Raw genomic sequence first — 14,284 nt, 5'->3', positions numbered from 1 at the left:
TGTCAGGTTATGTGTTAGGAAACGTGTTAGTGTTAATGTATGGTTAGGATTAGGGTATGGCTTAGGGTAATGGTTAGGGTTGGCGTTAGGGTTAGGGATAGGTTTAGTGAACGGTTAAGGCTTATGGTACATGTGAGTGTATGGAGACGTTTTAGTGTCAAAGTACGTGTGAGGGCATGGGTTAGTGTTAGGGTTAAATATAGGGTACGGGTTAGAATAGGGTGTAGGGTTGGTGTTAGGGTTAGGTTTAAGTCTACAGTTAGGGTTACCTAACGATTAGGTTTAGCGTGCAGGTGAGGGTATGGAAAAGTGTTAGGGTCAGGGTACGTTTCAGGGCACTGGTTAGTGTCAGTGTACGGTTTAGGTTTAGGGTATTGTTTAGGGTAAGGTATAGGGTTGGCGTTAGGGTTAGATTTAGAGCTAGGGTTAGGGTTCGCGACCGGGTAAGGTTTAGGTTACAGGGGAGGGTACGGAAATGTTTTAGGGTCAAAATACATTTGCGGGAATGGGTCAGTGTTAGTGTACGGGTTAAGATTAGTGTACGTGTTAGGGTAAGGTGTAGTGTTGGAGTTACATTTAGCTTTAGGGCTAGGGTTAGGGTTGGCGAAATGTAAGGTTTAGGGTACAGGTGAGGTTACAGAAAAGTGTTATGGTCCATGTATGTGTCAGGGCACGGATTAGTATAGTGTACGGGTTAGGATTACAGTACGGATTAGGGTAAGGTGTAGGATTGGGGTTAGGGTTAGGTTTAGGGTTAGGGTTAGGGTTAGCGAATAGGTAACATTCAGGGTACAGGTAAGCATATGGAAACGAGTTAGGGTCAGGCTTGGTGTTAGGGCACAGGTTAGTGTTATTGTACGGATTAGGATTAGGGTACGGCTTAGGATTTTGTGTAGGGTTGTGGATAGTGTTAGGCTTAGACCTAGGGTTAGTGTTAGAGAACAGGTAAGGTTGTCGGTACACAGGAGGGTACGGAAACGTGTTAGTGTCAAAGTACATGTGAGGGCATTGTTTCATTTTGGTGTACGGGGTAAGATTAGTGTATGGGTTAGTGTATGGTGTAAGGTGGGTGTTAGCGTTATGTTTAGGGAAAGGGCTAGGTTTAGCGAACGGTAAGATTTAGGGTACTGGAGAGGATACGGAAAAGTGTTAGGGTCAGGGTACGTGTTAGTGCACGGGTTAGTGTTAGTGTATGGGTCAGGATTAGGGTATGGGTTAGGGAAAGGTGTAGGGTCGGGGTTATGTTTAGGTGTAGGGTTGGGTTTAGGGTTAGCGAATAGGTAACATTTAGGGTACAGGTGAGCTTATGGAAACGAGTTAGGGTCAGGGTTCATGTTAGGGCACAGGTTAGTGTTAGTGTACGGATTCGGATTAGGGTACGTGTTAGGGTTAGGTGTAGGGTTGGGGTTAGGGTTAGGTTTAGACATAGGGTTAGGGTTAGTGAATGGTAAGATTTAGGGTACAGGAGTGGGTATGGAAAAGTGTTAGGGTCAGGTTACGTGTTAGGGCATTGATTAGTGTTAGTGTACGGGTAAGGATTAGGGTACAGGTTAGGGAAATGGGTAGGGTTGTTGTTATGGTTAGGGTTAGGGCTAGGGTTAGAGTTAGCAAACGGGTAAGGTTTACGGTACACGGGAGCGTACGGAAACGTGTTACCGTCAAAGTACATGTGAGGGCATGGGTTAGTTTTTTTGTACAGGTTAAGTTTAGTGTACGGGTTAGGGTATGCTGTGAGGTTGGTGTGAGAGTTATGTTTAGGGCCAGGGTTAGGGTTAGCGAATGGTAAGATTTAGGGTACAGGAGAGGATACGGAAAAGTGTTAGGGTCAGGGTACGTGTTAGGGCATGGGTTAATGTTAGTGTATGGGTTGGGATTAGGGTACGGGTGAGGGTAAGGGGTAGGGTTGGGGTTAGGGTTAGGGCTAGGGCTAGGGCTAGGGTTAGGGTTAGCGAATGGGTAAGGTTTAGGGTACAGGTGAGGGTACGGAAAAGTGTTAGGGTCAGGGTACGTGTCAGGACATGGCTTAGTATTAGTATACTGGTTAGGATTAGGGTACGGTTTGGGTAAGGTTTAGGCTTGGGGTTAGGGTTAGCTTTATGGCTAGGTTTAGGGTTAGCGAAATGTCAGGTTTAGGGTACAGGTGATGGTACAGAAAAGTGTTAGGGTTAGTGTATGTGTTAGGACACGTGTCAGTGTTAGTGTATGGCTTAGGATTAGCATACGGGTTAGGGTAAGGTGTACGGTTGGGGTTTGGTCTAGGTTTAGGGCTAGGGTTAGGGTTAGCGAACGGTAAGGTGTAGGTTACAGGTGAGGTTACGGAAAAGTGTTAGTGTCAGGGTACGTGTTAGGGCAGGGTTTAGTGTGGGTTTACAGGTTAGGATTAGGGTACGGGTTAGGGTAATTGGTAGGGTTGGCGTTATGGTTAGTGTTAGGGGTGGGGTTAACTTTAGTGAACGCGTAAGGTTTAGGTTACAGCTGAGCATATGGAAATGTCTTATTGTCAAAGTACGTGTGCGGTATTGGGTTAGTGTTAGTGTACGGGTTAAGATTAGTGTACGTGTTAGGGTAAGGAGTAGGGTTGTAGTTAGGTTTAGGTTTGGGGCTAGGGTTATGGTTAACAAATGGTAAAGTTTAGGGTTAGTGTTAGGGTTAGGGTTAGGGTTAGGGTTAGGGTTAGGGGTAGGGTTAGGGTAGGTGTTAGGGCACGAGTTAGTGTTAGTGTATGGGTTATGATTAGGGTATGGGTTAGGGTAAGGTGTAGGCTTTGGGTTAGGTTTAGGTTTAGGGCTAGTGTTAGGGTTAGCGAATAGGTAATATTAGAGTACAGGTGAGTGTATGGAAATGCGTTAGGGCCAGGGTTCGTGTTAGGGCACAGCTTAGTGTTAGTTTAAGGATTAGGATTACGGTACATGTTAGGGTTAGGTGTTGGGTTGGGGTTGCATTTAGGGTTAGGTTTAGACCTAGGGTTAGGGTTAGTGAATGGTAAGGTTTAGGGTTCAGGTGTGGGTATGGAAAAGTGTTAGGGTCAGGGTAAGTGTTAAGGCACGGATTAGTGTTAGTGTACTGGTTAGGATTGTGTACGCGTTAGGGTAAGGTTTAGGGATGGGGTTAGCTTTACGTTTAGGTCTAGGGTTAAGGATAGCAAACGGTATGGTTTAGGGTACAGGTGAGTGTACGGAAAACTGTTATGGTCAGGGTACCTGTTAGGGCACGTGTAGTGTTAGTGTATGGGTTAGGATTAGGGTACGGGTTAGGGTAATGTGTAGGGTTGGCGTTAGGGTTAAGTTTAGGGCTAGGGTTAGAGTTAGCGAACAGGTAAGTTTTATGGTACATGAGTGTACGGAAACGTGTTAGTGTCAAAGTACGTGTGATGGCATTGCATAATTTTGGTGTACGGGTCAAGATTAGTGTACGGGTTAGGGTATGGTGTAGGGTTGGTGTTAGCGTTATGTTTAGGGCTAGGGTTACGTTTAGTGAACCAGTAAGGTTCAGGGTACAGGTGAGGGTACGGAAACCTTTTAGAGTCAGGGTATGTGTTAGGACACCTGTTAGTGTCAGTGTACGTGTCAGGATTAGCGTACAGTTTAGGGTAAGGTGTGGGGTTGGGGTTAGGGTTAGGTTTAGGGCTAGGCTTAGGGTTAGTGAACGGGTAAGTTTTAGGGTACAGTTGAGGGTACAGAAAAGCATTTGGGTCAGGTTATGTGTTAGGAAACGTGTTAGTGTTAATGTATGGTTAGGATTAGGGTATGGGTTAGGGTAATGGTTAGGGTTGGCGTTAGGGTTAGGGATAGGTTTAGTGAACGGTTAAGGCTTATGGTACATGTGAGTGTATGGAGACGTTTTAGTGTCAAAGTACGTGTGAGGGCATGGGTTAGTGTTAGGGTTAAATATAGGGTACGGGTTAGAATAGGGTGTAGGGTTGGTGTTAGGGTTACGTTTAAGTCTACAGTTAGGGTTACCTAACGATTAGGTTTAGCGTGCAGGTGAGGGTATGGAAAAGTGTTAGGGTCAGGGTACGTTTCAGGGCAGTGGTTAGTGTCAGTGTACGGTTTAGGTTTAGGGTATTGTTTAGGGTAAGGTGTAGGGTTGGCGTTAGGGTTAGATTTAGAGCTAGGGTTAGGGTTAGCGACCGGGTAAGGTTTAGGTTACAGGGGAGGGTACGGAAATGTTTTAGGGTCAAAATACATTTGCGGGAATGGGTCAGTATTACTGTACGGGTTAAGATTAGTGTACGTGTTAGGGTAAGGTGTAGTGTTGGAGTTAGATTTAGCTTTAGGGCTAGGGTTAGGGTTGGCGAAATGTAAGGTTTAGGGTACAGGTGAGGTTACAGAAAAGTGTTATGGTCCATGTATGTGTCAGGGCACGGATTAGTATAGGGTACGGGTTAGGATTACAGTACGGATTAGGGTAAGGTGTAGGATTGGGGTTAGGGTTAGGTTTAGGGTTAGGGTTAGGGTTAGCGAATAGGTAACATTCAGGGTACAGGTAAGCATATGGAAACGAGTTAGGGTCAGGCTTGGTGTTAGGGCACAGGTTAGTGTTATTGTACGGATTAGGATTAGGGTACGGCTTAGGATTTTGTGTAGGGTTGTGGATAGTGTTAGGCTTAGACCTAGGGTTAGTGTTAGCGAACAGGTAAGGTTGTCGGTACACAGGAGGGTACGGAAACGTGTTAGTGTCAAAGTACATGTGAGGGCATTGCTTCATTTTGGTGTACGGGGTAAGATTAGTGTATGGGTTAGTGTATGGTGTAAGGTGGGTGTTAGCGTTATGTTTAGGGAAAGGGCTAGGTTTAGCGAACGGTAAGATTTAGGGTACTGGAGAGGATACGGAAAAGTGTTAGGGTCAGGGTACGTGTTAGGGCACGGGTTAGTGTTAGTGTACGGGTCAGGATTAGGGTATGGGTTAGGGAAAGGAGTAGGGTTGGGGTTATGTTTAGGTGTAGGGTTGGGGTTAGGGTTAGCGAATAGGTAACATTTAGGGTACAGGTGAGCTTATGGAAACGAGTTAGGGTCAGGGTTCATGTTAGGGCACAGGTTAGTGTTAGTGTACGGATTCGGATTAGGGTACGTGTTAGGGTTAGGTGTAGGGTTGGGGTTAGGGTTAGGTTTAGACATAGGGTTAGGGTTAGTGAATGGTAAGATTTAGGGTACAGGAGTGGGTATGGAAAAGTGTTAGGGTCAGGGTACGTGTTAGGGCATTGATTAGTGTTAGTGTACGGGTAAGGATTAGGGTACAGGTTAGGGAAATGGGTAGGGTTGTTGTTATGGTTAGGGTTAGGGCTAGGGTTAGAGTTAGCAAACGGGTAAGGTTTACGGTACACGGGAGCGTACGGAAACGTGTTACCGTCAAAGTACATGTGAGGGCATGGGTTAGTTTTTTTGTACAGGTTAAGTTTAGTGTACGGGTTAGGGTATGCTGTGAGGTTGGTGTGAGAGTTATGTTTAGGGCCAGGGTTAGGGTTAGCGAATGGTAAGATTTAGGGTACAGGAGAGGATACGGAAAAGTGTTAGGGTCAGGGTACGTGTTAGGGCATGGGTTAATGTTAGTGTATGGGTTGGGATTAGGGTACGGGTGAGGGTAAGGGGTAGGGTTGGGGTTAGGGTTAGGGCTAGGGCTAGGGTTAGGGTTAGCGAATGGGTAAGGTTTAGGGTACAGGTGAGGGTACGGAAAAGTGTTAGGGTCAGGGTACGTGTCAGGACATGGCTTAGTATTAGTATACTGGTTAGGATTAGGGTACGGTTTGGGTAAGGTTTAGGGTTGGGGTTAGGGTTAGCTTTATGGCTAGGTTTAGGGTTAGCGAAATGTCAGGTTTAGGGTACAGGTGATGGTACAGAAAAGTGTTAGGGTTAGTGTATGTGTTAGGACACGTGTCAGTGTTAGTGTATGGCTTAGGATTAGCATACGGGTTAGGGTAAGGTGTACGGTTGGGGTTTGGTCTAGGTTTAGGGCTAGGGTTAGGGTTAGCGAACGGTAAGGTGTAGGTTACAGGTGAGGTTACGGAAAAGTGTTAGTGTCAGGGTACGTGTTAGGGCAGGGTTTAGTGTGGGTTTACAGGTTAGGATTAGGGTACGGGTTAGGGTAATTGGTAGGGTTGGCGTTATGGTTAGTGTTAGGGGTGGGGTTAAGTTTAGTGAATGCGTAAGGTTTAGGTTACAGCTGAGCATATGGAAATGTCTTATTGTCAAAGTACGTGTGCGGTATTGGGTTAGTGTTAGTGTACGGGTTAAGATTAGTGTACGTGTTAGGGTAAGGAGTAGGGTTGTAGTTAGGTTTAGGTTTGGGGCTAGGGTTATGGTTAACAAATGGTAAAGTTTAGGGTTAGTGTTAGGGTTAGTGTTAGGGTTAGGGTTAGGGTTAGGGGTAGGGTTAGGGGTAGGGTTAGGGTAGGTGTTAGGGCACGAGTTAGTGTTAGTGTATGGGTTATGATTAGGGTATGGGTTAGGGTAAGGTGTAGGCTTTGGGTTAGGTTTAGGTTTAGGGCTAGTGTTAGGGTTAGCGAAGAGGTAACATTAGAGTACAGGTGAGCGTATGGAAATGCGTTAGGGCCAGGGTTCGTGTTAGGGCACAGCTTAGTGTTAGTTTAAGGATTAGGATTACGGTACATGTTAGGGTTAGGTGTTGGGTTGGGGTTGCATTTAGGGTTGGGTTTAGACCTAGGGTTAGGGTTAGTGAATGGTAAGGTTTAGGGTTCAGGTGTGGGTATGGAAAAGTGTTAGGGTCAGGGTAAGTGTTAAGGCACGGATTAGTGTTAGTGTACTGGTTAGGATTGGGTACGCGTTAGGGTAAGGTTTAGGGATGGGGTTAGCTTTACGTTTAGGTCTAGGGTTAAGGATAGCAAACGGTATGGTTTAGGGTACAGGTGAGTGTACGGAAAACTGTTATGGTCAGGGTACCTGTTAGGGCACGTGTAGTGTTAGTGTATGGGTTAGGATTAGGGTACGGGTTAGGGTAATGTGTAGGGTTGGCGTTAGGGTTAAGTTTAGGGCTAGGGTTAGAGTTAGCGAACAGGTAAGTTTTATGGTACATGAGTGTACGGAAACGTGTTAGTGTCAAAGTACGTGTGATGGCATTGCATAATTTTGGTGTACGGGTCAAGATTAGTGTACGGGTTAGGGTATGGTGTAGGGTTGGTGTTAGCGTTATGTTTAGGGCTAGGGTTACGTTTAGTGAACCAGTAAGGTTCAGGGTACAGGTGAGGGTACGGAAACCTTTTAGAGTCAGGGTATGTGTTAGGACACCTGTTAGTGTCAGTGTACGTGTCAGGATTAGCGTACAGTTTAGGGTAAGGTGTGGGGTTGGGGTTAGGGTTAGGTTTAGGGCTAGGCTTAGGGTTAGTGAACGGGTAAGTTTTAGGGTACAGTTGAGGGTACGGAAAAGCATTTGTGTCAGGTTATGTGTTAGGAAACGTGTTAGTGTTAATGTATGGTTAGGATTAGGGTATGGGTTAGGGTAATGGTTAGGGTTGGCGTTAGGGTTAGGGATAGGTTTAGTGAACGGTTAAGGCTTATGGTACATGTGAGTGTATGGAGACGTTTTAGTGTCAAAGTACGTGTGAGGGCATGGGTTAGTGTTAGGGTTAAATATAGGGTACGGGTTAGAATAGGGTGTAGGGTTGGTGTTAGGGTTACGTTTAAGTCTACAGTTAGGGTTACCTAACGATTAGGTTTAGCGTGCAGGTGAGGGTATGGAAAAGTGTTAGGGTCAGGGTACGTTTCAGGGCACTGGTTAGTGTCAGTGTACGGTTTAGGTTTAGGGTATTGTTTAGGGTAAGGTGTAGGGTTGGCGTTAGGGTTAGATTTAGAGCTAGGGTTAGGGTTAGCGACCGGGTAAGGTTTAGGTTACAGGGGAGGGTACGGAAATGTTTTAGGGTCAAAATACATTTGCGGGAATGGGTCAGTATTACTGTACGGGTTAAGATTAGTGTACGTGTTAGGGTAAGGTGTAGTGTTGGAGTTAGATTTAGCTTTAGGGCTAGGGTTAGGGTTGGCGAAATGTAAGGTTTAGGGTACAGGTGAGGTTACAGAAAAGTGTTATGGTCCATGTATGTGTCAGGGCACGGATTAGTATAGGGTACGGGTTAGGATTACAGTACGGATTAGGGTAAGGTGTAGGATTGGGGTTAGGGTTAGGTTTAGGGTTAGGGTTAGGGTTAGCGAATAGGTAACATTCAGGGTACAGGTAAGCATATGGAAACGAGTTAGGGTCAGGCTTGGTGTTAGGGCACAGGTTAGTGTTATTGTACGGATTAGGATTAGGGTACGGCTTAGGATTTTGTGTAGGGTTGTGGATAGTGTTAGGCTTAGACCTAGGGTTAGTGTTAGCGAACAGGTAAGGTTGTCGGTACACAGGAGGGTACGGAAACGTGTTAGTGTCAAAGTACATGTGAGGGCATTGCTTCATTTTGGTGTACGGGGTAAGATTAGTGTATGGGTTAGTGTATGGTGTAAGGTGGGTGTTAGCGTTATGTTTAGGGAAAGGGCTAGGTTTAGCGAACGGTAAGATTTAGGGTACTGGAGAGGATACGGAAAAGTGTTAGGGTCAGGGTACGTGTTAGGGCACGGGTTAGTGTTAGTGTACGGGTCAGGATTAGGGTATGGGTTAGGGAAAGGAGTAGGGTTGGGGTTATGTTTAGGTGTAGGGTTGGGGTTAGGGTTAGCGAATAGGTAACATTTAGGGTACAGGTGAGCTTATGGAAACGAGTTAGGGTCAGGGTTCATGTTAGGGCACAGGTTAGTGTTAGTGTACGGATTCGGATTAGGGTACGTGTTAGGGTTAGGTGTAGGGTTGGGGTTAGGGTTAGGTTTAGACATAGGGTTAGGGTTAGTGAATGGTAAGATTTAGGGTACAGGAGTGGGTATGGAAAAGTGTTAGGGTCAGGGTACGTGTTAGGGCATTGATTAGTGTTAGTGTACGGGTAAGGATTAGGGTACAGGTTAGGGAAATGGGTAGGGTTGTTGTTATGGTTAGGGTTAGGGCTAGGGTTAGAGTTAGCAAACGGGTAAGGTTTACGGTACACGGGAGCGTACGGAAACGTGTTACCGTCAAAGTACATGTGAGGGCATGGGTTAGTTTTTTTGTACGGGTTAAGTTTAGTGTACGGGTTAGGGTATGCTGTGAGGTTGGTGTGAGAGTTATATTTAGGGCCAGGGTTAGGGTTAGTGAACGGTAAGATTTAGGGTACAGGAGAGGATACGGAAAAGTGTTAGGGTCAGGGTATGTGTTAGGGCATGGGTTAATGTTAGTGTATGGGTTGGGATTAGGGTATGGGTGAGGGTAAGGAGTAGGGTTGGGGTTAGGGTTAGGGCTAGGGCTAGGGCTAGTGTTAGGGTTAGCGAATGGGTAAGGTTTAGGGTACAGGTGAGGGTACGGAAAAGTGTTAGGGTCAGGGTACGTGTCAGGACATGGCTTAGTATTAGTATACTGGTTAGGATTAGGGTACGGTTTGGGTAAGGTTTAGGGTTGGGGTTAGGGTTAGCTTTATGGCTAGGTTTAGGGTTAGCGAAATGTCAGGTTTAGGGTACAGGTGATGGTACAGAAAAGTGTTAGGGTTAGTGTATGTGTTAGGACACGTGTCAGTGTTAGTGTATGGCTTAGGATTAGCATACGGGTTAGGGTAAGGTGTATGGTTGGGGTTTGGTCTAGGTTTAGGGCTAGGGTTAGGGTTAGCGAACGGTAAGGTGTAGGTTACAGGTGAGGTTACGGAAAAGGGTTAGTGTCAGGGTACGTGTTAGGGCAGGGTTTAGTGTGGTTTTACAGGTTAGGATTAGGGTACGGGTTAGGGTAATTGGTAGGGTTGGCGTTATGGTTAGTGTTAGGGGTGGGGTTAACTTTAGTGAACGCGTAAGGTTTAGGTTACAGCTGAGCATATGGAAATGTCTTATTGTCAAAGTACGTGTGCGGTATTGGGTTAGTGTTAGTGTACGGGTTAAGATTAGTGTACGTGTTAGGGTAAGGAGTAGGGTTGTAGTTAGGTTTAGGTTTGGGGCTAGGGTTATGGTTAACAAATGGTAAAGTTTAGGGTTAGTGTTAGGGTTAGTGTTAGGGTTAGGGTTAGGTTTAGGGGTAGGGTTAGGGGTAGGGTTAGGGTAGGTGTTAGGGCACGAGTTAGTGTTAGTGTATGGGTTATGATTAGGGTATGGGTTAGGGTAAGGTGTAGGGTTTGGGTTAGGTTTAGGTTTAGGGCTAGTGTTAGGGTTAGCGAATAGGTAACATTAGAGTACAGGTGAGTGTATGGAAATGCGTTAGGGCCAGGGTTCGTGTTAGGGCACAGCTTAGTGTTAGTTTAAGGATTAGGATTACGGTACATATTAGGGTTAGGTGTTGGGTTGGGGTTGCATTTAGGGTTAGGTTTAGACCTAGGGTTAGGGTTAGTGAATGGTAAGGTTTAGGGTTCAGGTGTGGGTATGGAAAAGTGTTAGGGTCAGGGTAAGTGTTAAGGCACGGATTAGTGTTAGTGTACTGGTTAGGATTGGGTACGCGTTAGGGTAAGGTTTAGGGATGGGGTTAGCTTTACGTTTAGGTCTAGGGTTAAGGATAGCAAACGGTATGGTTTCGGGTACAGGTGAGTGTACGGAAAACTGTTATGGTCAGGGTACCTGTTAGGGCACGTGTAGTGTTAGTGTATGGGTTAGGATTAGGGTACGGGTTAGGGTAACGTGTAGGTTTGGCGTTAGGGTTAAGTTTAGGGCTAGGGTTAGAGTTAGCGAACAGGTAAGTTTTATGGTACATGAGTGTACGGAAACGTGTTAGTGTCAAAGTACGTGTGATGGCATTGCATAATTTTTGGTGTACGGGTCAAGATTAGTGTACGGGTTAGGGTATGGTGTAGGGTTGGTGTTAGCGTTATGTTTAGGGCTAGGGTTACGGTTAGAGAACCAGTAAGGTTCAGGGTACAGGTGAGGGTACGGAAACCTTTTAGAGTCAGGGTATGTGTTAGGACACCTGTTAGTGTCAGTGTACGTGTCAGGATTAGCGTACAGTTTAGGGTAAGGTGTGGGGTTGGGGTTAGGGTTAGGTTTAGGGCTAGGCTTAGGGTTAGTGAACGGGTAAGTTTTAGGGTACAGTTGAGGGTACGGAAAAGCATTTGTGTCAGGTTATGTGTTAGGAAACGTGTTAGTGTTAATGTATGGTTAGGATTAGGGTATGGGTTAGGGTAATGGTTAGGGTTGGCGTTAGGGTTAGGGATAGGTTTAGTGAACGGTTAAGGCTTATGGTACATGTGAGTGTATGGAGACGTTTTAGTGTCAAAGTACGTGTGAGGGCATGGGTTAGTGTTAGGGTTAAATATAGGGTACGGGTTAGAATAGGGTGTAGGGTTGGTGTTAGGGTTAGGTTTAAGTCTACAGTTAGGGTTACCTAACGATTAGGTTTAGCGTGCAGGTGAGGGTATGGAAAAGTGTTAGGGTCAGGGTACGTTTCAGGGCACTGGTTAGTGTCAGTGTACGGTTTAGGTTTAGGGTATTGTTTAGGGTAAGGTGTAGGGTTGGCGTTAGGGTTAGATTTAGAGCTAGGGTTAGGGTTCGCGACCGGGTAAGGTTTAGGTTACAGGGGAGGGTACGGAAATGTTTTAGGGTCAAAATACATTTGCGGGAATGGGTCAGTGTTAGTGTACGGGTTAAGATTAGTGTACGTGTTAGGGTAAGGTGTAGTGTTGGAGTTAGATTTAGCTTTAGGGCTAGGGTTAGGGTTGGCGAAATGTAAGGTTTAGGGTACAGGTGAGGTTACAGAAAAGTGTTATGGTCCATGTATGTGTCAGGGCACGGATTAGTATAGGGTACGGGTTAGGATTACAGTACGGATTAGGGTAAGGTGTAGGATTGGGGTTAGGGTTAGGTTTAGGGTTAGGGTTAGGGTTAGCGAATAGGTAACATTCAGGGTACAGGTAAGCATATGGAAACGAGTTAGGGTCAGGCTTGGTGTTAGGGCACAGGTTAGTGTTATTGTACGGATTAGGATTAGGGTACGGCTTAGGATTTTGTGTAGGGTTGTGGATAGTGTTAGGCTTAGACCTAGGGTTAGTGTTAGCGAACAGGTAAGGTTGTCGGTACACAGGAGGGTACGGAAACGTGTTAGTGTCAAAGTACATGTGAGGGCATTGTTTCATTTTGGTGTACGGGGTAAGATTAGTGTATGGGTTAGTGTATGGTGTAAGGTGGGTGTTAGCGTTATGTTTAGGGAAAGGGCTAGGTTTAGCGAACGGTAAGATTTAGGGTACTGGAGAGGATACGGAAAAGTGTTAGGGTCAGGGTATGTGTTAGTGCACGGGTTAGTGTTAGTGTATGGGTCAGGATTAGGGTATGGGTTAGGGAAAGGTGTAGGGTCGGGGTTATGTTTAGGTGTAGGGTTGGGTTTAGGGTTAGCGAATAGGTAACATTTAGGGTACAGGTGAGCTTATGGAAACGAGTTAGGGTCAGGGTTCATGTTAGGGCACAGGTTAGTGTTAGTGTACGGATTCGGATTAGGGTACGTGTTAGGGTTAGGTGTAGGGTTGGGGTTAGGGTTAGGTTTAGACATAGGGTTAGGGTTAGTGAATGGTAAGATTTAGGGTACAGGAGTGGGTATGGAAAAGTGTTAGGGTCAGGTTACATGTTAGGGCATTGATTAGTGTTAGTGTACGGGTAAGGATTAGGGTACAGGTTAGGGAAATGGGTAGGGTTGTTGTTATGGTTAGGGTTAGGGCTAGGGTTAGAGTTAGCAAACGGGTAAGGTTTACGGTACACGGGAGCGTACAGAAACGTGTTACCGTCAAAGTACATGTGAGGGCATGGGTTAGTTTTTTTGTACAGGTTAAGTTTAGTGTACGGGTTAGGGTATGCTGTGAGGTTGGTGTGAGAGTTATGTTTAGGGCCACGGTTAGGGTTAGCGAATGGTAAGATTTAGGGTACAGGAGAGGATACGTAAAAGTGTTAGGGTCAGGGTACGTGTTAGGGCATGGGTTAATGTTAGTGTATGGGTTGGGATTAGGGTACGGGTGAGGGTAAGGGGTAGGGTTGGGGTTAGGGTTAGGGCTAGGGCTAGGGCTAGGGTTAGGGTTAGCGAATGGGTAAGGTTTAGGGTACAGGTGAGGGTACGGAAAAGTGTTAGGGTCAGGGTACGTGTCAGGACATGGCTTAGTATTAGTATACTGGTTAGGATTAGGGTACGGTTTGGGTAAGGTTTAGGGTTGGGGTTAGGGTTAGCTTTATGGCTAGGTTTAGGGTTAGCGAAATGTCAGGTTTAGGGTACAGGTGATGGTACAGAAAAGTGTTAGGGTTAGTGTATGTGTTAGGACACGTGTCAGTGTTAGTGTATGGCTTAGGATTAGCATACGGGTTAGGGTAAGGTGTACGGTTGGGGTTTGGTCTAGGTTTAGGGCTAGGGTTAGGGTTAGCGAACGGTAAGGTGTAGGTTACAGGTGAGGTTACGGAAAAGGGTTAGTGTCAGGGTACGTGTTAGGGCAGGGTTTAGTGTGGTTTTACAGGTTAGGATTAGGGTACGGGTTAGGGTAATTGGTAGGGTTGGCGTTATGGTTAGTGTTAGGGGTGGGGTTAACTTTAGTGAACGCGTAAGGTTTAGGTTACAGCTGAGCATATGGAAATGTCTTATTGTCAAAGTACGTGTGCGGTATTGGGTTAGTGTTAGTGTACGGGTTAAGACTAGTGTACGTGTTAGGGTAAGGAGTAGGGTTGTAGTTAGGTTTAGGTTTGGGGCTAGGGTTATGGTTAACAAATGGTAAAGTTTAGGGTTAGTGTTAGGGTTAGTGTTATGGTTAGTGTTAGGGTTAGGGTTAGGGTTAGGGGTAGGGTTAGGGTAGGTGTTAGGGCACGAGTTAGTGTTAGTGTATGGGTTATGATTAGGGTATGGGTTAGGGTAAGGTGTAGGCTTTGGGTTAGGTTTAGGTTTAGGGCTAGTGTTAGGGTTAGCGAATAGGTAACATTAGAGTACAGGTGAGCGTATGGAAATGCGTTAGGGCCAGGGTTCGTGTTAGGGCACAGCTTAGTGTTAGTTTAAGGATTAGGATTACGGTACATGTTAGGGTTAGGTGTTGGGTTGGGGTTGCATTTAGGGTTAGGTTTAGACCTAGGGTTAGGGTTAGTGAATGGTAAGGTTTAGGGTTCAGGTGTGGGTATGGAAAAGTGTTAGGGTCAGGGTAAGTGTTAAGGCACGGATTAGTGTTAGTGTACTGGTTAGGATTGGGTACGCGTTAGGGTAAGGTTTAGGGATGGGGTTAGCTTTACGTTTAGGTCTAGGGTTAAGGATAGCAAACGGTATGGTTTAGGGTACAGGTGAGTGTACGGAAAAC

The sequence above is a fragment of the Mesoplodon densirostris genome, chromosome 20 (assembly GCF_025265405.1).
Source record: "Mesoplodon densirostris isolate mMesDen1 chromosome 20, mMesDen1 primary haplotype, whole genome shotgun sequence".
Taxonomy (NCBI): Eukaryota; Metazoa; Chordata; class Mammalia; order Artiodactyla; family Ziphiidae; genus Mesoplodon; species Mesoplodon densirostris.
The sequence above is the reverse complement of the archived record's forward strand: the minus strand, read 5'-3'. Positions refer to the sequence as shown.